We start from the raw sequence: 24,880 nt of genomic DNA on the forward strand, positions 1-24,880 counted from the left end.
CAAAGATTTCAAAGGTGCCAATACCGCCTTTCTTTAAAAGTACGCCATTGCCGTCCTTCGGGCTATTCGTCTCGTTTCCTAAATAACAAAATCAAAAAACAAAACATTATTGCAAAAATTACACATAATATAAACACCTTTTAACATATTATGATTAAATCGGGACATCAAGAAAGCACATCCTAATGTTAATCTACTCTAGGGTTACCGTCGTTTTTTATAACTTTCCCATTTACTAAGATTCCTTTGCCACTTTACTAGCAGAAAAAGACCAGAATTTCGGGTAGTTGAAAAACAAGCTTCGAAAAGTTAGACAGTTTTGTATGAGTAAACACAAGATTTCCCACACCATTAGAAACAAACCCTTTCCAATCTAATGCCGGTCATCCCGGGAAAAATAGCGGAAAAGTGACAAAAATCTTAGTACAGAAATGGGAAACTTATAAAAAACGACGGTAGGCACGAAACACTATTCTGTTCTTATCAACTCTGTCACTAGTAAGAAACCAACCTTAAAATATACAATCGTGGCATCTAAATGCTTGTCCAGAAAGTACAGTCTAAATTTTCGGAAACACTCTTCCAGCATTGAGCAAAGAGGAGCAGAGGTGTAATACTGAAAATTTTCATTTCTGGACAACATTAAATGCCAGGATTGTGGTTCAGGTAGAGAAGAAAGAGCCCAACTTTATAGATAGATAAATAAGCCAATTCTCTAATCACGATATCTTGAAATTAAGTATTTAAAAGATGAAAAGCAATTTGCTCAATTTTTGATCACGTTACCAAGTACTCTTCTTAGGATTGGTTTGAGATTTAATCACGTGATCAAAAAGTGAGCAAAACAAACTAATTTCTCAAACGCAAGTTTAAGTAAGTAACAATGGAAAGAAACAAAAGGCTTTCGGACGGACTATCATATTACTGGTCGAATCATGCATGAAGGGCAAGTACCTTCTAATCACAGACAAGATATCTCGTCGCATATACGTTCCTCGTAGCCATGCACACTTTGAGAACTTACATCAACAGACGAATCAGTCTTGGGCGCAGGTAAGCTTGATCCAGCGCTGAACGAACGAAAGAAACCTGAAAATAGAGCACATTTTCGATGTCACTATATCGTAACCTTACACTAGATAACCATGTAAATAGTAGATCGTAAAAATCAAAATTTTATTTCAATTCAATCAAATCCACTGCAAATCAGCTTTCTAATAAAATTCGATTAAAAATTCACAAGCTTTCAAAATCGTCTCCAGATCAGATGGAGTTTTTATAAGATGCTTTAATAATTGGTCATTTGAAGTAATAAAAATGACGCGTTCTTTAGAAAAAGTAACAAAATTGTTTTATTACTGGTTAACGACCAACCAAATCAAATAAGGGCTTGTAAAAACTCCATCTCGCCCCATCGTCTCCCCATAGGATATACCGGGTGCGCCACAAAAAAGTTTCTCTCTTTGAAACTGATTTTCTCGAAATCGAAAAATTTTAAACGAATCATTCCTATTCCATTTGAAAGAAGAAAGATAAACTTAAATTTTGATGGGTCATTTAATAAATTCAGTTCAATAGTTCAAAAGTTATGTTCAACTGAATAAAAAAGTTATTTTCAGAAAGTGCCCGAGAACGTTAAAAATCGACCTATCAAATTTTTATTTTAAACTAGCAATCGCAATAGGCTTTACATGATTAAGAACATTTTTCAGTAATTAAACACATAAATTTTGAAACTGATGGATCAAAAGGGTTTAGAATCTTCATCAAAATCATTTTAATTTACTTTTACCGAGATTTTCTTCAGATTTTTGGTTGTAGACTGGATAAAGTCTATGTAAGGCTGGGTGTACCTCGAAACCCATATTTGATGTATTTTTCTAAATTTTACAATATTTTTTGGCTTTTTTCGACAAATTTTCTTCCTTTTAATGTATTCAACCTTCCTTTATATAAGAAAAGGTCATTTAGACAACTAATTATCATTTTTGATGACTAAAACGAAAATACTGATGTATCAAATAATTACGCTTCTGTTTAATTTGATAGGTCAATTTTTAACGTTTTTGAGCACTTTCAGAAAGTAACTTTTTTATTCAGTTGGGCATAACTTTTGATCTAATGAACCAAATTCAATAAATGACCCATCAAAATTTAAGTTTATTTTTCTTCTTTCCAATGGGATAGGAATGGTTATCTATAAATTTTTAAATTTCGAGAAAATTAGTTTTAAAGAGAGAAACTTTTTTGTGGCGCACCCGGTACAATTTCTAGAGGTCAAATTTTGCCTTAGTATCCTATCTTTTAGATACTCAGATGCATCATACTGTAATATAGAATCAAAATCTCTTCCAATCAGCAATAGCGTACATGTTTGTTTTTTTATAAGCATATAAAAATCCGAAAACAGACTCAGAGATGCTTATGTTGAAAGCTTAATAAGGCTGAAAAAATGCTTGAGGGATGCTTAAATCCAAAGCAAAAATTTAGGGAAATACTAAAAATCCGTAAAATTCCAGCCAAAAAAGGCAAAATTAGGAAAAAAACATTTTTCGTAGGCTCAAGTAATGCTTGCCATATGCTTAAATTTTCCCCATATCTGAGCCTAGATATGCTTAGTGCGATGCTTATAAAAAAACATGTAATTCTAGAAAGAAGCTGGAAAAGCGAAAATGAAAAATTAGAGCGAACTTACTTTTCTTGACATTTCTCAACTCTTTAGGCTCAGCGACTGTACTTTTGGTGGGGTCCAGACTAATTATTTCTTTACTGTCGTCATGGTAACCAACTTCATAACAAACAATAGAAGCGTGGTCCAACTTACCAGGTACACCTATAAATTAAAAGCCAACATTAACAGGGATTTGTACATATATAAAGTCGAATACTTTTTACTGATTTTACCACTGAGCTAATATCCAACATCGAGACACAAGGTCCAACCTCAAGATTAGTGTCTGAGGAAACTAAGATTCTTTTTACTTTGCTGAATTTAAATTTTGAGAATAAACTTTCTTGTATCGAAGAAGGGTGCTAACTACGAAAGCAAAGGGCCAGATTTTAAGTTATGATAGTAAAAAAGGCTTAGTTTTCTACAGACCTTTTGTCTCGATTGCAGTGATATATATATTGAAACTTTTGAGGAAACGCTCACCTGAAAGAAAACATATTCTATAGTTCCATACCTTCTAACTCTTTCTTGATTTTCTCTCGATGAAGTCTTCGGTCTTGTGATGACATTTGATTCAGTTCCGATTGCGGTACTCTCTCCAATATGGTTCGTTTCTCATTCGTATTTCCAATGACGTAATTGATGACTTGTGCGCAAACCTCACCCACAATGATATTCTGTGATGTACCCTCATCCATCTCCAGTTTCTTTGAAATAATCTGAAAAAAATCACATGAATTCAAATCATACAATCATACGTGTCTTTAACAAGCTAGGCATTGATTTACGATAAGCTAAGCTTTTCTAAAATTAGAGATTCTTCATGGTTTGTTATTAAGCGATGTAATTTCCGCCATTATCGAAGCAAACATTTGAATCTATAGAGACAATCCCTTACGCAAATCAAACGTTTGCTCCCATAATGGCTTAAGTTACATAACTTGACATAAATTGAAAAACCTCTATAATTTAGGTTTGGACAAGATTTATCCGATATTTTTGGAGACCTTTTGGTGATAGATCTCTCCCACTGGAATGTCAAAATTAAGCCTGAAAAAGTTAGTCTATCCACAAAAAGCTCCGAAAATAAACACCATTAAATACCTGAGTCATATGTTGAAGGGCGCCGTCCCTTCTTTCAGCGGGCGTCAATTCATTTGCGGGCGTTTCTTTTGTTTTCTGACCAGTTATCTCATCCAAGCTCGATTGACTTGTTAATCGCCCCATCGAGGAAGCGTTATGAAGTTTAGCAATTTTAGCTTCTTTATCCAGCTCCACTGTGGGGGGAGGGAGCATCGTTCGAATTTGTAAAAGAGCGACTTTTACCACGGGTTTCTTCCGCAGAGGTCTTTTTTTCCTCACTTATCCGATCCATTGAGGTACTTTCTGAAAGTTTCGGTAAACAATCTAAGACGCTGCTTCTCCGATCTCCCAAATATGGAAGGGCCCATTCCGTGATCCGCCTTAAAGCTTTTCCGCACTTTTGGCAGACCGGAATCTTTATAGAATCAGTCTTTTGTAAATTGGGTTTGTTTGGTTTTGTCTTATCATAAGCTGGAAAGAGATCTGATATAGCTGGAGATGTTTTCCGTAGTGGGTCCGTGAAAATTTCCGGTGATTTCCGTTTAGCGTTATCATCGGTATTCATAACATCTTGGAAATGTTCAGGTGAGTTTCGTTTATTTTTCATAGCAATAAGCTCATCTACATTGACCTTCGGTAAAAAATCCAACGAGTTCTGCTTCTCTTTGGTCTCGACCGGACTTTCAGCAGATTGTTTTAAACATGAAGCACAAATCGATTCTTCACGTACTGACTCGACATGGATATCCGGAGCGTTGTCTAACTCTTCAAAGGACTCGGTTTTCTGTTTACGGAATTCTTTCTTAGAGAGTTCGGTACTTGCTTCGAAAGATGATGGCAAACTTTTCACCTCCATTCTAGGCGGCGAATGTTTCGCAATAACAGGGTCAAAATTATCCGAAATTCCATCACTGCACAGAAAAACTAAATCCCCTTTCTCAATAATAATGAAAGAACATGTCAAATTCGACAAATCAGGGTTGTAACCATCAGCCGGACCCAGGGCCCCTCCGCTATTTCTCATATCTCGAACTTCGTTGATAGGATGTGAGCCCTCCGTAACTTCTTTGACGCCGTAATGTTTGTTGAAAACGTAAGCGTAAGAATCTCCAACGTTGACAACGCAAAGACCGTAACGTTCTTTTTCGGGCATTGGCACCACCACGGCGACACATAACGTCGTCATGGTGCCTTGCTCTGATACAATACAATTTTGGGCTTGTTCAAAACCTTTCAAAATTTGATTAAAGACATCTTTTGTTGTCTTGCAATTCGCTAGATTATCATTCAGATATTTTACAGACCCGTATATTCCACATGTTGCGGCCAGTCTGGATTTTTGACCCCAACTAACACCGTCCGCTAATGCGAGAATGGCAGAGTTACGCCGAGTAACAACTGCTAAAGAGTCGGCAATTGGGTCTCCCATGTATTTTTTCTGTCCATCTTTGGTGCTTCTTTCGTATAGACTGGTGACCAATCCATCCGCGTACTCTTTACCTTGCGACCAGTCAAAAACATCTAGAGAGAAGAGTTTGCAAAAGATATTTTGAAAGATTGGAAGTCATAATTCTTTCTCTATCAAATTTGGGTGAAAATTCCGGTTCAATTGACCAAGCTTTGTTTCAAGTCTTACATTACCGTAAAATATCGGTTAGACGGTTAGTCTCTGAAGGTTTTGGATAAAAACCAAAAAAATGCCATGCAAAATCCAACAAAAAAAACATCATTTCAAATATCTCGACTCGACCAAATATGCTTGCTCCACAACAAAGTTCAATAAAACTTACTCTCAAAAATTGGTTCTTGAGGCTCTTCTGTATTTTTATTTAGACGTTTCTTTACTGACGAGTGGACTTCCTCAAGACATTTATGTGGAGCACAAAATGCTGCCTGAGCACTTTTTTCAATTTCCGCGATCTTGTGACTTGGTAGATCTTGTAAATAGCGTCCGTATACTACTTCACCCGTAGTTTGGTTGCGTCCGTTATTCAAAAAATTCCTACAAAATGAAAGAAGAACATCATTGTATTTAAAATGATCCAATGTGCCATCATTTGAAGATAAAGTGAGTCAATCTGACATGGATAAGATAAAGCAAATTTCATGCGACCGTAGTGCAGTGGTAGAGCATCTGGCTACGGTTCGCAAGGTTGTGGGTTCAACCCCAGCCGGTTCATAACAAAGATTCCCAAAATGGTACTTTAGAGAAGGATCAAGGGTAAGTGGAGCAATCCAGGGAGAAAGAGTGGTGCCCCCCTACCTTCGGGTAGATAGCTATCGAAAGAGGAGCCTTTAGGTCACCTCCGACTGCGGTCGCAGACTTACTTACTACTACTACTAAATCATGCCCAATTTTTATCTGCTGCACAACAGTTCACAGCTTAACATAACGGATGCATCAAGTAATAATAGTCAGAGCAGCGAGTATCAAAGATATTAAAACAAACCTCCTTTGTCTTAAGAACAAACTGTAGAGAAGTTGAATAGTTGAATATTGTTAGCTCTCTCTAATTCGATCTTCAAGGGATCGAAAATAGTCCTCGAACTAGAGAAAGATTCGAATTCCAGAGAGTAATTTATACAATTTCCTTCAACTGAGGGGATCAATATCTTAGTTCGAATAATGGAGTTTCGAATTAGAGAAAGTTGACTGTAGTTTGCCAGAGTGAAACCAGGCTGGTAAAGTAAAGCTTATTTGGAAAGAGGTTTTAATTTACCTGAAAATGTTCATGATTTAAAGAGATCACACAAAAAAATAAAATTGCCTTTGGATTAACTTTATCGATTTTGCAAGTTTCTAGCAAAGTAAATTTCATCCATAATCGACTTAATGAGCTGACATTAGATGAAAAGTATACGAAAGTATGAGATAGCTCTCTCCAAAGATATTTCATAGAATTCCAACCATCAGCAATTGCAGTTACATTTCCTCTTTTCTGTTCAGCTGAATCATAAAAACATAAACAGATCTCTTTTTTGAACTTTGGTTCAAACATTGTTTACTTCTTGTATAAATCAAAACGTTGATCAAAAACAGACGTTAAGATTACTTATAAACAACAGATCCTCATTTTTATAAGAATACCCTGTCTTATTCTTATAAAAATGTAGATAAAAATCGAAATGACAGGCATTTATTCTTTTGAATTCTAAACATGCGACATTAAGATGCACTTAAAAAGTTGATTTTAGGAAATAACCCAATAAAAAGAATCACTGAAGAATTTTGAGAGCAACCAGAACTTCATAGATCAGGAAACTAAGTCTGTTGCAAAATCTCGAACCGTTCAAAAGCAAAGCAAGCTTTTATAAAACATATATGTGAATAATCTTATGATTAATATGATGATATGAAAACAACATTATGACAAGACCTTCTCAGATTGTTATTTATGTTTATCTAACTGTTTCAATTTCAAAGTGTGACAACAACATATTGGGTGAAACTACTGACATTTATAAAACCTTAGACCAAGCTACATTCGCCATCTTTAATCAGAATTTATTTTAAAAGTGGTACCCGCAAAGAAGCCATTCGAGTGTGAAAGTTTTGCCTAACGACAAACACAGCTAAATCAGTACTGTGCAAGCAAAATTAGATGTAGCGCTCTCGATTCGAGTACTTTCGGGTACCTTATAAGTCCCCCCGCTAATTATTAATTTTTCGAAAATTTTCCGACCAGGACTTTGGGAAAATGTTCCCTCTAATTCTGCTATATTAGCCTCCTTTTGAAAAATTTTCCACCCAGGACATTTTTATCCCCCCCCCCCGCTTAGTTTTGAGATTTTTTCCAATTGAAAGAATTATATAAGAAAATTCTTCAAAAACCTGCTATTGGGGTGCTCCATTCAAAATCCATACATAAGGGCGGACGAACCTCTTCATGCAAAGAAAAATTCTTGAAAATGTGTGGAAAATGGTAAAATTGGCAAAAAAACCCTTGGAAAAGTTCTAATATCTTGTGAGAGCAAACGAACTAAAATCAGTCCTTTACCTCCAGTAAGTTGAAGAAAAATTTAACCCCCTGGAAAAATGGAGGTCTATTCATTTTTCCAGGAAATTCTTCTCGAATTACCCTCTGGAAATGTTCGTCCACTTCGCTGTATGGATATAAATTGGAGTGACCCATTGCCAGTAGTTCTATGGTTCTACATATCGAAAGAGAAAATATTTATACTTTTTACCAAATGCAATAAAAGTACCAAACGTCATTTCTTAAGTATATTGAAACCAAAGGGAGAAGTACCTTAATAAAAATAGATATTTTACCTCTGTCCTTCGGATTTGTGTTCCAAAAAGTCAGGAAAAAATTCCCCTCGAAAATGAAACGACTTTTTTAAGACGTCACATAAAATTAAGGGAAATTACAATCAAGCTGTATACAAAACACAAAGCAAAGGGAGAAATTAGCATCACGATCAGATCAATTTCAAGATTTAAAGGCATTTATTGCTGCAAAATCTTTTAGGTCATTCTTGGGTTCATATTTAGGCACTGTCAACAAGGATTGCTATCATTTTGGCTTTTTTTGGCTTAACTGTGACTGAACTGCCTTTAGAATAATTCAAATTCATGAAAGGAGAAGAATACTGGACGTTTGCCACTATGTAGTTATATTTGAATTCTAAATTGTCTTCAGACACCCAATCTTTTCCAGCTACTCGAGCATAACAGACTCTATGAGAAAAATTCAACATTCTTCTAATATAATCAGTAGACATTCAAACAACAACCTTACCGTAAATCAAGAATACGGGATACTGGTCGCATCAGTTTACGGGAGAGCTTGCGTTTACGTCTTTTGATACGGAAAGGAGCGTAACATGGCATAATGTTCGAACCAAGTACGGCACCAAAAAACACCAAGTATGAGCTTCGACATCAAAAGAAAGTATGAGCAATGAACGAAAAATGACCGAGCTTTCGATAAACCAAGAAAATGTGGTGATGCTTTGGTTGATTGCTCACTTTACTTTTGATACACTACAAGAGATGGCATTTAGTAATTTACTCCAATAGTTTGTCTGTTGTCAAGTTTTTCCTTTGTTTTTATCTGAACAAAAATCTCGTTAATACTAGAGTATGCACGACGTCATTACGATGACTAGAGCTGGGAAATTTAATGACGTAAAATACACAGCAAAGCACCAAGGGAGAGAAACATGAAATGTTTAAAGCAATTTTCAGAGCTACGAAAATTTTCAGTCAGCCAGCCTGGTAGTAGGTCTTATCTCGAAGATTTCGGCTCACCAACCCACCGTTCTAGATAAAGATAAATGGTGTGTTCGAAAATGAAAATGTCGTCAGAACAGGTCAGAAGCCAAAAATCTTAAGATCCTAAACTTTTCTAAGTACACGTTTTTTAATAAGAACAAACTATCAAAATTTTGGATGTTTTTATCAAAAATACGGTATAAGGTATTGAACAATTCAAAATCTCAAAAAAGATCACTTCCATATAGAAAAACCAACCGACTGTTCTAAATGAATTTGAACAACACATCACAATTTAAAAAAACCTCTAACATCAACGAATTACTATCACTATCACAAAACATACCATTCATTCCGTTCGTCGGATAATTGAAATGCAGTTTAGTAGAATAATTACAACATTCAAATCTAAAAGCCAGGGTATTCCCCTGCCCCTTCTAAATCATTCAAATGCTATTTAACAATGTGACTTTGACAAGCATCCAAGTGAAATGTTGTTATAAGAAGTTGAGTGGAAATATATAATCTTTGGCATACGAACTCAAAGTTGATGAAGTTTCAACTTATATAGAAGTTTCCCTCTCAATTAAAAGCATCTCCTAAAAAGGATAAACGTGGAGTCCCGACAATTTACCGAATAAAAAATATCCAAATTGTTCTACGAGAAATAATCGTCGTGTATTTTCCTCCCTATTACGTTTGATATGTGCATTTTCTCCTACACTTTTTTTTTATAAGAACCAGTAAATTCTTGCTGAGGCTCGGCTGTTCTTATTTTTTTGGCACAAGGAGCCTTGAATTGTTCTTATTTTGTTCTTATTTTTTCTAAGGTTAAAAGACAAGTTTTGGCTATTTAATTTACTATTTAGAGGATTTTAGAAACCAGTGATTCTTTTTGCTATAACTTTCTAACTTCAGCCTCTCTACTGTTCTTAAATTGTTCTCTTTTTTTGGCATTTTTGAGCCTCATTGTTCTTATATAAAAAAAAAAGTGTAATTGAGACCAAGATGCTTTCTCCCTATTAAGCAAAAGATTTTAGGATTATATAAGAGTCCTTTTTTTAAATACGCAGTCAGCAAGTTTCGATTGATTTTCCCCATGATTGAGACAAGCCTCGAAGAGACAAATACCTTGTTGGAAAGAAGGTGTTTGGAGTTACAGTTGATGCTCTCTTGAACAACGCTTTACTATTCGATACGCTTCATTATTCGATGATATTGAAAGTCACCGTCAACAAGAAACACTCATAAACGAAGCTCTGCTATTTGATATGCTTCCTCTCTCTCGTCAAATTTAAAGGAAATGAGTGATCATCGAAAAATAGAGCATGAAATTCTAAGAAGCAAAGTATCCCAGCTGGCACACAACGTTGTTTCGACGTTCATCTAACGTCATATGAACGTTATGAACAAGTCTCGTACTCAAAAGCAAATACAGCCTTTCCAAATTCGAAAGTCCGTCACATAGAGGAGTACGATTGACGCCAAATTTGTTTTAAATCATAGTAGTTCAAAATTCTGAACTTTAATCATAAAAAATAATATCATATTTATAACAACATATTTTCATAATTTGTGTCGGAGGCCTCCCTAGAATAGAATAACCCTTTCTAACACAACTTCCTCCAAAAAAGGATAAAATGCAGTATGCATGGAGGATGAAAAATTCTTCATCATGATTGGTACTGCATTGAACATTGAAGAGGAAAAAAAGTATTTTTACCTAAGCCTCATCTTTTGACCATAAAATATCAAAAGATTGATGTGTGAGAGTCTTCTTTTATTGTTGTATCCTCTTTCTTGCAACGAATGCTTTTGAATTTATCTATTTTTTCACTGAAATTTTGAATAACGAGAGAATGGTAAAATTTTGAAATTTTTCATAAGTTTCATGAAAACAAACAGCAGGTGGTTCTCAATAATTCGAACTCGATCCAAAAACTAGCACAGACTGAGACACAAAAAAACGCCCGTGGTCGGGGTGGTACAGGCTAGAATCTTCCAAGCTTTATAATTTCCCCTTTGATGGAGCCGTAAAATCGAATTATATATAGAAAACTTGAAAAAATCCATTATTCAAATCAAACTACACGTTTTTTTTATAAGGAACCTTAACTTTGCTCTGAGCCTGGAGTTCCTTATTTTTACAGAGAATTTCAGCCTCAAAGTTCCTTATCGAGTTCCTTATTTACATAGCTGCTAAGTTTGGATTCGCAGAAATTGGATTCCTTAAAACTTGTTTCCTTATTCTCAGCCTCGAGTTCCTTATAAACGTGTTCCTTATAAAAAAAACGTGTAACGTGACACAATATCACTATCAATAATTAAGGTCTGGTGTTTGATAGCCCAGTTAATGGCCAAATCTAGCGCACAAAGTGTCATCAAAAGCCCGTATAGCATCATCATGTTAAAAGACGCTCAGAAACCCAGAAAAACCAAACGAAAAATAATATTGAAACAACTGTAATCACATCCAAATCTTAAAAAAAATTTTCTCCAAAAGCAGCCTAACCTAACCCATTTCACAGAGAAAAATACTTGTTAAAAATGGAGAAATCCAAACAGTATACCTTTACAGTAACATTAAAGCTTCTCAAAATACAAGATTTCATAATCTAATCCTATGTTTAACACTACATTTCAAAAGATAAACAAAACATTTCATAATAATGACGCTCGTCTGTTTTCGCAACTTGTATTACTGCTTTAAACTGAATGATTGCAATCGCAGTGTAACTAGACCTTTGAATGATTTGAAATAATCACAGCCACGATGTAATCAAAACTTTAAGTATTTCTTAGAGGCTGAAACTGTCTACACATACCTCTCTTACACGCTTCTTTTTGAAGCAGCTTTTGACAAAAATATCGAATGGCTTAATTTGGATTCTAAACAAACCTAGAATTTCAGGACTAAATCAACAGAATATAGCAGATTTCCACCAACATAGTGATACCCAAAGGGTTCTGCGTAGCTTAAACGTAACAGAAAAAAGCCACCGAGATTTAAAACCAATTGGCATGGAATAGTCATAATCTATAGCTTAGTCTCTTGACTACTTCAGAGAAGCACTTTGGAACCATCGCATTGTATTGAAAAAAAGACTAACTAGAACTGACTCCCTCAAAACATTTATACCAGTAAAGGCGTAAGACAATGATATTAGTAAAGACCACTGCCATTTCATGTAAAACTTCAAAAAACTTGTTTGCCTTTCGAGTTTACTGAAACCTTGACAGAAAGATGAAAGACTCTTTCAGACAATACAAGAGCTATGTAGCTGATGCCAGAAACACATTAAAGTGTCTTTAAAAATAGATCAATAAAAAGTACTAAAAGTTTCATGTTCATGCATTCATCAGCTGTATGAGACTTGTGCCATCAATAAAAATAAAAATGAGTTATCATATTTATGAAATGCTTATATAAGTATTTTTGTTCAAGGTATCTCGTGTATGCTTACTATGGCTTTTTGGTCTATTCTCTAAATAGCGAAAGAAAAGAGGCGTGGGCTTAGCGTTGAGATGACGAAATCACGAATGGCCTATTCCAAAAAATGCTGAAATAAACACTTCCAGGTAAAGATATCTTGCGTATCCTTATAAAGGCTTTTTAGTCCCCTTCTAAAGAGGTTTTAGCAAAAGAAAAGAGGTGTGGGTTTAGCATTGAGATGACGAAATCACAAATGGGTTATTCCAAAAAATGCTGAGATAGGCACTTCCAGTTAAAGATATCTTGCGTATCCTTATAAAAGCTTTTTAGCCCCTTCTTAAAGAAAAGAGGTGCGGGTTTAGCATTGAGATGACGAAATCACAAATGGTTTGTAAACAAATGTACATTAAGCAATTTCCATTGCACGGGACACGCGTGCTAAACATCTTATGACTGACACTGTGTGGATTAAATTACTTCCTTTATAGAAAGATAAGTGGAGCATTAGTCAGAACTCATGAGCACTCTGTAAAACGATACTATCGAGTTTATGTATGACATTCTTCCTGTGACGAGAGGGTTAGTTTTGAATTAATTAAATCCTGACTGACTGAGGACGGAGATAAATAAGCACTTTTACACTCTTCAATTTTGCTTTCCACCGTCCTCAAAAGGGTGGATAATAATCTCCCTTTCTTCACTCCAACAATTATAAATGAACTTATAGCCATTTTCCCGAGTGCAGGCTCGATACTGTGAATTTGTCATTGCTACGGAGGGTCATCGTTTGTTCGGATCTAAATTTCCGAAATCAAGTGTCTCTCTTCTCTTCAACATCAGCAAAGTCTGATATAGTGTTGGGGATCTCCAAAAGCGTACTGGGAAATGATACACTCTGACACAAAGAAATTTCTCCTTTTTTCACCTATGAAAGTTTCTTAGTCACTATCAAATGATACACTCTGATACAACAAACTTTTTATTTGCAAAACCCCCTTTTTTGACCCTGTGAAGGTTTCTTAGTAACTATCCAATGATACACTCTGATACAACAAAGTTTTTATTTGAAACACCCTCTTTTTTGACCCTGTGAAAGTTTCTTAGTAACTATCAAATGATACACTCTGACACAACGAACTTTTTATTTGAAACACCCTCTTTTTTGACCCTGTGAAGGTTTCTTAGTTCTCAATCTCTCCAGTCTGCTACTATGATAAGGAACTACAGTAATTGATTTTCACTCCATTTCCTCAATTCGATTATTGACCATTATATACAGTTCGTAAGATTATTCCAACCAACCAACTTTATTGGAAAGTTTAATAAATTACAGGTTGAAGCTCTCTAATTCGACGTTCTACTATTCAATACGCTCCCTTATTCGATTAAATTTAAAGTCACCGTCAACAAGAAACTCTCATAAACGACGCTTTACTATTCGATACGCTCCCTTATTCGATGAAAGTCGAATTAGAGAAGAGCGTCAACTGTACTGCAATTCGTGATTATGCTAGCTAAGACAAGGTCTAACGGCAACCTAGAGATTTTAAACAATGCTGAAAATCTCTTTCTTTGTGTCACGAGAACCAACCACTTATAAAACCACAAACAAATAACCCAGATGTCAACTTGCTTGAATGTCATTATAACATCAACAAAAACTCGTCATACAGCAAAAAGTCACAATATTCAAAAACGTCAACAATGGCAACCTAGATTTTTTATGATGCTGAAACTTTGTTATTAGTACCTTGAAAGTGTCTTTCTATGCGTCACAAGAACCAACCACTTGCGAAACACAAACAAATAACCCAGATGACAACTTGCTCACATACATCATAACATGGACTCGTCATCTAGCACAAAATCACAATTTTCAAAACGTCAACAATAACACGATCCATTACATTGCATAAGTTAACTAGAATTTAGTCATTGAAAACCCAAAAAATCGCTGAGTTGATTAAAATCCAAAAAAGGTGATGGAGTAATGGATAATCAAACTTTCCTTTATTTAGTAAAAAAATTGGTAATCATAGGGTGTGTAAAAAAGGGGCGCAGAAAATTAGTGAGGCACAATTTCGTGCATCTTGTCTTTTTGCCCCCCCCCCAGAAAAAAGAACCGGCCACTTTTTGGGGAAGGTAATTGTCCCCTTCTTCCTCCCCTGCCACTATATGCTTTTAAAAGGAAATCTTTATAAGCTCATCTCCTTGGCTATATTAACCATCTTGAATATTTCGAATGAGAATCGGCCAAGATTTTTTCTATCGTCTATAATAGGCTTCGGTATAACGAAGGAAATTATCACATAAAACATCTTAAAACTACATGAATATCAAACATTCCACCAAAAGAAATTCAAAAGTCTTAGAAAAGACTGTATTCTTAGAACATGAGATCTTTAAGCAAAAACAGTACATGCTGCGTGACAGTTATCATGGAGGAGATTCTGACTAACATCACGTGCTTATGGCGCTGTGTTACTTTAAGCAACCATGAGGGATAGCAAGAGATAAATATTTTTTTATAAGAATATTCATGTTGAAGTTGGTCAAAAAATTAAGATCAATATGCTAAGGGTTTCACCATCATGGAATTTGGCAACAGACCCTAAGAATGCCTAACCTAAGAGCATCCATAGTTCGCCCCCCCCACTGGGGTGATCACTGTTATGAAATTTGGTCTTCATGAAAGAAAGTTTTCTTTTAGAGTAGTTCGAGTCAAAAAGCAGAAAGAAGTTTATTATTTCGCTTTCTCTCTCTAAAGATATTTCACATATATTTGTTAGCTATTTTTGCCCAAAATCCTTGGGGATAGGCATTTTTGAAGGTTAGGGGGGATTCCAAGTAGGGGGAGGGGTCAGCCCCTTTTCGCACTATGGCATCACTGTAAATAGCCAACTGTCCCCGAGTATGGCTCAAAATATTCACAAAAAATGCTATTTCATTCTTTAGGTACCAGTTACTTGCCAAATTTAAGTTGAATTTGGATCCTATTCTAAGTCACTGTAAGAATGTTTTATGATGGTTTTCCCCAAAACGTTAAAGGGAATAGCGCTATACTTATAGTAGGGGTCGGGGTTGCTGGTACTTCCATGGTATACTCCGAAATACATGCTGATGTCAGCTCGAAAGCTGATTGGCTTAACCGACTGTTATACGCGGTTTAAGAGTATAGCTAAAACTTTGTTATGTTTTCAACAGTAAACGAAAGTGAATGAAGACAAAATGTAAACAAAAAGATTGCAAAGACGTTTCCGAATAAATTCACAATAGAATGTCTTCATTTAAAAATAGAAACACTCGATTTCATTCAAAAGAAAAAGACATTCTTTTTTTCTTTCAGTTTTATGTAAGTCTTTTTGTGTTGTTGTTGAACATTATAGTAAATTATATTAACCTTTTTGAATATATTTTTTGGAATAAAGTCACTTTTGGTTTTTGTTATGATCCAGCACTCCTAAATACTCCTCCGTATGGATGTTTGTGCCAATGCTAGATCAGCATTTCATAAATATACCATGCGTCGTTCCCTTTAAGAATATCCATGATGAAATGGAAAAAATGTGGCATTCTTATAAGAAAAAAACGTGATATGCTTTCAGTAACATGATAAGATGAGGATATAAGACTCTCTTCTCCACACATTGAGAGTCACATGACCGACCTTCCTAAATACAAACAAAAAAGTAGCTCAACAGAACTTAGACCTGAAATTTAACTAACTTCAGAGCCCATTGTATGAGTATAGCCTTTTTCCTGAGTAAGACCTCTGAAGACTCTTGAGTGTATGAGAGATTTAGGAGATTTAAAAAGGAGACTTTCTTAATTGTTTAAAGAGCTAAAATTTGACTCAACTTGAGAAAAAAAAGAAATGTAGCAATTGCAATATACGACGAGTCTGTTCTCTGACATTTTTTATATATTTTATTCAATTTTATGAGAAAAATGAAAACAGGAAAACAAGTCTAAGATTTTTCTCTAAAAAACATAAGGATAAAGTAAAGAAGTGAAGTGAAATGAAATTTAATATAGAATATAATGACACCACACAATGCTGTATAATTTTTAAAGGAACAAAAAGAAAAAAACAAGATGCTCCGTTATCGACATTTTTGACACTTCAAAAAGATGGCGAAAATAATCAAAGTTATAGCGAAAAATGATAGACGTATCTGTGGCTGAGGGTAACTGCTTTCAATCTATGGTCGACAAAACAAAGATGTAGACTCCACCACAGAGAGTGTAAACAAGATCACGTGATAATAACAAATTCACTCCTCCAACACAACCCACAAAAAAGAGGGAAAATTATGACAGGTGTCTGTACGCGAATCTTAAGAGGTTGCCGTTCGAAATGATGTCAACATTTTACGTAATAAAACAATGTAAGATCTTGTTACTAAGTTGAGATGGAAGCTTTTACAATACAGCATGTTAATATTGTAAAGAAAGTTATGTTAAAATAACAGCTGTGAAAACAAAATGACTTAAAAAATCCTTGATATAAAAAGTAACTTGAGTATCAGAAAAATATACAAGCCCTTGTTTGCAGCCTAATGATTGTCATTCTATTTTTCATACTTGATTTTTATTGAAATCGAACCTTGCCATGACTTCTTCTGTTTTCATTCAGATTGTTAAATGCTCAGTCATAAAAACCTTCTTTATCTTCTCTTTGATGATTGGTATGACAAAACTAATCGATCTTACGAATCTTATTAAAAGTATTTATTCTAAAATATTTTCTTGATTGATTGATAACAAATATTTGGGAAGGATCTTGAGGGAAAAATGCTTCTTTTTTATCAAAACCTTTTTTTCAATATTAACTGAATTTTATGTTAACCCATATTTCCCATATATACATTGTACTAGCTTTTACTAATTGAAAATTGAAAAGGCTGGATGCTGATTGGACCTACCCGATGAAAAATTACAAAAAATGAAATAGGAAAACATTCCAACAATGTTTACACATGTTAAAAACAAAGCAAAAATCTTGATCAGACTACACAGAAACAGCAATTTTTGATAGATTTGAGATGTTTGCAGACAAAGCAGGCCAGAAAACTGGACTCATCACATTTTAGGAATTGTTATAACATGCATCTTTGTGCACAATGTTAGAACAGAAACTTGATGAAATCTCAAGAAAAACAGCCATCTTTTGAGCATATTTTCAGACAGAAAAATATGTTTTCCAAAGATTTAGCTACATTGAATTTTTTGTCAGGTGAAAATTTTAAATCAGTGTTCTTGTGTAAGAAATAAGAAGAAATAAACAGTGATTTTGGTTTGAGAATGTTAGCTTCTTGTTTCTCACGCATTTTTTATTTTAGAGAAAAGTTTTTGGCAGAAAATTTCCCTGGTGCTGATTTCCTGATTTTCAAACCGATTTTTCGTTCTTTGAAAAAGGTTTCCCTTATTTTCTATTTTTTTTGAAAACACTTTCCTGATTTCTCATTTAATAAAAATAGGAAAATTAGGCAAATATTTCAGATTTCGAGATTTTTATCTCACCCAAAAATCATTATGTTGACAGAAAAGACATGATAGGGTAAGGTTTTTTTGGGCTTTAAAAGTATGTTTTCCAACATTTTCTGGTTGTTAAGAATGTAGGGGGAGGGAAAGTTGAAAATGGTACCCGGATTTAGCTCATTGAATGCCTCCATCAATATTTACAAACTTTCAGGAAAGTCAACCTAACCCAATCAAACCAATTTTCGTAATAGAATAATCAAACTTTATTGTACAGAATTGAATAATTTTAACTGTTCCATTACCGATCCAAATGGAACACCTATCGAACTTTACTGGAAAATCTTCAGTCTCAATTACAGTTTGACTACAGATTTAGTGATTGGTTAAGTTCGTTAACCTTCAAGTGGTTCAAATATCAACAGCACAGCAGATCTAGCTTGAAAAACTGCCGTTGGATTAGCAGAAAAGCTGCAGAACAGCTTGTCAATAAGATGTGTACTGCGAGAATTGAAGACAATAGGAAATACCATACACAAAATACATTGAACATAAATCAAGCTAATCGAACTTTTCTGATAACTGTTCAATTTGGTTTAGTAATCAAAAACCAATCGATTGAATTTGATAATCAACAGGCTAGCTCTAAAGTTCTAACAGAATATAGTAACATGAAAACCAAAGTATGATTCTTCGTGGGAATCAAAACTATAAAGTGCACTTACAAACATCAATGTGTCAGATCTGCACTGTCATCATTTGACAATGAAACAAAGGATTTTCAGTCAAGAGTCTTGTAAACATTTCAACAACTTCCATCGAAATGATCTGTCACAGCTGAGTCTACCATTTTTAACACGGTCCGAGGATTGAGCCGAGAACGCTCGCAGAACGCCCGCTAGCTCCCGTGCGGGTGAAAAATTTAATCTGTCAATCATTTTCTCAAGCAAAGAGTACGCAAAGCAATTCTAGCTTTACAATGGTGTCGTGGATCATCAGTGGATAGTATTCAATTATCATTATCCTTTTATTTTCATTCCTAGAACTTTTGCAAAAAAAAGTAAAAATAGAAAAGTTGTATTTTTTACTGCTCTATTCACATATATACTGAATTTGAAAAATCTTCTATGTGGCGTTTTTTTGCAAACTTCAAAAAACTGATTTTTGTCCCGCTTTTGTGGGGCTTTAGCTTAAGTGCTTGCGTGCAGCACAGGGTACAAAGTCCAAAATATGGGTTTCCCGTAATTTTTGTATGAAGAGTTAGGTCTATACTGACAGGGGGGTAACGGACTATTACTTGAACCGCCCGTATTAGATGCTGTTTTTTTAGAGCTTTAGTTAGGGTGGATAGGCCAAAATTTCCCCCTCAATTTTTAGAAACCAAACTGATTTTATTTGAAAGTCCTCACCTCTTTGTGAGAAAAATGAGGGGTCATTTATTAGAATTGGTTAAGTATTCCCAAAGTTATTCCATTTTCAAAACACAAAAAAATCACCTTTTCAAAGAATCGCCTCCTTACACCACGCCAGCAAGAAATAATTTTCGGAAGCACCAAAATCGCGTCAAAAATGGCGGATGAAATCTAGTCTTCCTCGTGGCGGGGTGTGGGGAGTTTTGCCGGTGCGGTCTGAAAATCGGCCTGATGACTGTTAAACTTTAGCTTATCGCTAATGAGCTGGAAATGATAGGTAAAAACAAATTTCACCACTAGAAAGCTGAAATCCTCAGCTTTCAGATGTTGTATGATGGCGTTTAAATGAAAAAATCCGCAACCTTGTTAAAAAATCGCAATTTCTTCTATTTTTCGAAATTCCAGACGGCCTGTAGATTTTCAAATAAAGCGTATTGTGATAGATTGTAGCCTAATCTTACCCTGGGTTTACTAAAAAAAACGTGATTGAAAAGATGAACCAGCTCAATAGCGACAGCCATTTGTTTCAATGTGGGTCGAGAATTTTCCGGTGCCGTGGTCAGCGCTAAGTCGTGTTTTCACCTTGACGTCAAAAAACATCAATATCATAGACCCGATCAATTGAACTTGTCGAACCAATCAAACAATCGAACTAATCGAACTCCATCGAACGATTAAAGTTCGATTAAAAAAATAATCGAACTCTTAGATTTTTTAAAAGATTGTGAGTGTTCGATTAAGTTCGATCAATGGGTTTCGGTTCGATCAGTTTGATAAACCAATTTTGTTCGACAAGTTTGTGCTGCTCCGCCACCGTATATTAGCTTTTTTTTCGCCAAATTCGGAATGTAAATCGGGAAATTACCTCCGATAACGGATTACACACATTTCCTGTATCCTTTTATCACCAGAGGCGGTTTGTTGGGGCGTAGTATTCCACCACTCGGCCGCGCACGAAATCGCAAGAGAGGGGCTACGGACTTTATTCCGGATAGACAAATATCCGGGTACAATAAACGTCAAGCCTGTTAAGTCCGGGAACTGTCGAAATGGCAATCGCGTGCCAGGACAAAGTTTTTGCAAGCAAGGGAAGATATGAGGATGTTAATATCATCGAACTAATCGAACTTTTTACTGACCGAACTAATCGAACTGCTATTGCTTAAAAAATTGTGAGTGTTCGATTAGGTTTGACTAATTTTTTTAATCGAACTTTAATCGTTCGATGGAGTTCGATTAGTTCGCTTGTTCGATTGGTTCGACAAGTTCGATTGATCGGGTCTGGAATATCTTTGGAAAGAAAATAGATACCTAGATGCAGCTATTTTACTTGTTTCCCTGATAACAAACTCCTGATTGATTGGACAATCAATGAAGAATGAACAGATTTGGATGATTTAAAGGTAAGTACTAATGCATTGAAGTCCATTTTTGTAAATTCTTCCTCATTCCGCGCAAAAAATCCTGACGAGTGGGCACCCTACTTTAGTGCTAGCCTGATTGAAGCATCATATTCTAGCTTTCATGTTAGAGCTTTAATTTTAGTAGAGCTATGTGCTACTGTGTACTGGTCAGTGCGTCACAAAGAGCGATATTTCAAGGAAGCGCTTCAAAACACCAGCTGTTTTCGAGGAGTTGTGTCTTGTTTACCGAAACGCTTCAATCTCGACCGCGTAGGCTTAGGCCCTAGTTAGGGGTCAAGACTTTGTAAGGATGTTGAGTTTTGTTTATATGGCACTCTGTGATGGACTGCTGATTGAGTTATTATAATAAAAACTAGCCGTCCCGGCGTCGTCCGAGACGACTCTTTAACATGATTATTACGCTCGCTTCGCTCGCTTTCACTTTAGAAATTACACATATTTTGTTTACTTATGCGAAATATGTTTTAGTAATGTAAAAGGAAAATTTCTACGAACAGTTAGTTGTGTTTTCCAAGGAAACATAGTTAAGACATATTTCTTGTATTTTCCAAGGAAAATCACCGAGTACGATTTATTGTATTTTCCAAGGAAAATACATCTTATATACAGTTTTTTGTATTTCCCAAGGAAAATACCCTGTTACGATTTCTTGTATTTCCCAAGGAAAATCATCTTATGTACAGTTTCTTGTATTTTTCAAGGAAAATTACCTAAAAAAATATGTTGAATTTTCCAAGGAAAACTAATTGAAGTAATTTCTTGTACTTTGCAAGGAAAAGGAAAACATCTTTTGTCAAATCACTTAATATAATTTCTTGTATTTTCGGAGGAGAATTACATCAGACATTTTTTTTTATGTTCAAAGAAAATTAAAACTATTTTGATACTACTTTCATCAAGTTGGTTTTTGAAAAGAAAACTTTAAAATGATAGAGTAAAGTTGAAATTGAATGCAAATTAAATGAAAACTGCCTGGGAAGAAATGAAGATCTTGCATTGCTAGAAATTACCACAATGAAAAATATCTTGTAAATATATTCTTTCGTTTAAGTCCTTTAGCCATCGTGGCTAGCCATCGTGGGTAGACATTCGAGGGTAGACATTCGAGGGTGACTTTGAAAGACTTTGAATAGCTTTGAAAATTTGAAACTTAAATATTTCAAAATGAAAAAGAAAAAGAAGAGTCTTCAATTTCAAAGTGCTCCTGAAAATATTCAAAAAAGAAGATAAGAAAAAGAGAGAAAAGATTAAATGTTTTTCACGGCTTTCATTTTAAAGCTGAAATTTTACTAATGTAAAAACCAACACAGAAAAGGCGCGAAAAAGAATTGCCGTCTGCTTAAAAATCGCTAGCGAAAAAGCTTCATGCGAGAATTGGAGAGTTCCGATTTTAGCGTATTATAATATAGATATAGAGGTTGAAGAAATGAGAAGACAAAAGTGAAAGTTCTAAAGAGCATTGAATTCAATTTATAGCTTGAATGCACAGTAATTGCATCGTCGAGTTAACTCAGTTGGTTAAGGCGTTTGGTTAACATGCAAGCGATCAGTGGTTCGACCCCCCAGATGGAAGCTTTGAAAATTTGAAACTTAAATATTTCAAAATGAAAAAGAAAAAGAAGAGTCTTCAATTTCAAAGTGCTCCTGAAAATATTCAAAAAAGAAGATAAGAAAAAGAGAGAAAAGATTAAATGTTTTTCACGGCTTTCATTTTAAAGCTGAAATTTTACTAATGTAAAAACCAACACAGAAAAGGCGCGAAAAAGAATTGCCGTCTGCTTAAAAATCGCTAGCGAAAAAGCTTCATGCGAGAATTGGAGAGTTCCGATTTTAGCGTATTATAATATAGATACAAAATATAAAAAATACAAACCTGACTTTGTGCCATCTTTCCATCATTTCATTCACAAACACAAGCGAAACATTTAAACATCATTTATTGCTTATAAACAGTGAAAACACCAAGCTTTCTCTTTCTTCAGTTATAGTAATAAATAAATATAGCAATAAATAAAGTGATCAAAAATCTTATTACCACAGCAACCAAATAATGCTGGCTTGTATTAATTTTTGAAGATGACTGCTGACAGCCTGACTTTTTTTAATATATATAATTAATGTGTTGTTGTTGTAGCAATGATGAGATATGAGGTCATCATAGATTAACTTTGATTAGATCGACACATAAACCTCAACTATCAGCATTTACTTCCTACTACATGTCATTTCTAAAAATGCAATTTTTAAATACAAAAATGCCTCCTCCGGTCTGCCCGTTTGCAGTTTGCTTGTGTTTCCTTTTTGTTTTGATTTTTTTTTGGAAAACGAAAGTAGTTTCTCCGAATATTCCGAAATCGGGCAAAACTTATCGGTAGGTTTCCCGATATCTACATCCCGTTAAAAAGATCGCAAAAAATACGAATGCCACCGCCAGCAGAGCAGCCTTCTCCGGATCGACGATGCAGAGAATCCGCGTAAATTAAGGTAGGGACAATCACCGGATACGTTCACCCCTCAGAGGCTTTTTGAAGCTTACCCCTGTAGTATTTAGCCAGAGAAAAAGCAATGAGAAATGCGAAATAAATCTTACTTTCATTTACCGGGTACCTTATCGGTAAAAGATCGCGTGTTGGGGTAGAGATAGGCTGAAGGTTTCGTAACAAACTTGCGAATCAAAAATCCTAACATCTTTTTGTATTTTCGTTAAATTGGTCTATGTTCATATAATCCTAGACGATTCTATCGTCTACACATTATCACTAAGAAAGGGAATAATTCAGGAGACGGGATACATTTGAAAACGGAGTTAAGTTCAGTTTCGGGCGGAATCAACAGTGGTGGAGTTGTTTCAAAACTCTACCGCCCACTTTTTTCCCGTGAACCACCCTGACGCCCTGACTTTGTGCATATATATATACTTTCCCGCGTTTACTGACCCTCTACTAAACGGACGATAGCATCGTCTAATATAGCGAGCACCTCACTAAAAACCGGGATTTTTCATCTCGTTTCTTAAGCTAAGGCTACACTGATAGCTTTTTCAGGCGGCTGCAATGCAATTGTTGCATTGCAGCCGCCTGAAAATTGTTGCTGTCTAGCCATCTAAAAAAAGGTACCAGGAAAAACGTCAAAAAACATCGAATTACAAAAACATTCGAATTACAAAACATTCGAATTACAAAACATTCGAATTATAAAACATTCGATTTTATCAAAAACATTCGATTTTCGAAGGTCCAACGTTCGAATGACGTAATAAGATTGGAATGTCAGATACATCGTCAAAAAAATTGCAGATTCTTCTGCAACAAAATCAGTTCAAACTGATTTTGTTGCAGACACTTGCAATTTGTTCTGCAATATTTTTATTGCGTTGCAGAGCAATTGCAGAAAAAATTGACGTGCTACATTTTGCAATTTCTCGCGCGCTTGCAACGCAACGCTAATTGCATTGCCGCCGCCTGAAAAAACTATCAGTGTAGCCTTAGCTTTAGTGAGTTCCACTTTGACGATTTTCGAAAAATAGAAGCCTTTCAAGTGTTTTGACGCAAATTCGATTATTTTGCTACTGCAGGAGCTTCGAAAGTTAAAAGTGACGTCAAAAAATCGAATGTTTAGAGCCCGAAAACCTGGGCTCAAAACATTCGAAAAAGTCACAAAGTGGAATAGACGTTAATTGCGTAAAAAACGCGGGTGACGTCTAGTATAGGCTACGTCTAATATAATCCATGAATAGCGGGATAAAGAAAAGAACTTACTTACATTGGTTTGAAATTTGGAAATAAGCTGAATCTTCGAGTCGTTGATGTTGTTGTTGTTGTTGTTGTTGATGTTGTGGCAGATCCTCTTCTAACATTGTCGTGATATATTTGTCCTCCCTTCACTAAAGGTCCCATGGTAATTTTTGGATCGTTCTCCCTTTTGATTCCCTTGTTTTGAATTTTTTTGAGTAAACAGGTCAAACACATTTGTTACGAGGTGAAAATCAAAAATCAAAAAATCGTCGATCCACCTCTTCTTCAACAATTATTTTCAAAAGTATCCGAAGTGAGGGATTCAAAGATGCACGCTTTATTCAAAGTTTGTTTCACTTTCTTTTATCGCTAGGATGATACTGGAGTATAACTTTAGCTGTTATGTTTTTTAAGTCCTTTTGTA

General features: G+C 35.2%; 1 pseudogene; it reads right to left on the bottom strand.

Moving 5' to 3' along the window:
- On the bottom strand, window positions 1–24,660 carry LOC136812752 (uncharacterized; annotated as a pseudogene).
- Window positions 24,661–24,880: the final 220 nt, after the last annotated feature.

The sequence above is a fragment of the Clytia hemisphaerica genome, unplaced genomic scaffold (genome assembly GCF_902728285.1).
Source record: "Clytia hemisphaerica strain Z4C2 unplaced genomic scaffold, Clytia hemisphaerica genome assembly, whole genome shotgun sequence".
Lineage (NCBI taxonomy): Eukaryota > Metazoa > Cnidaria > Hydrozoa > Leptothecata > Clytiidae > Clytia > Clytia hemisphaerica.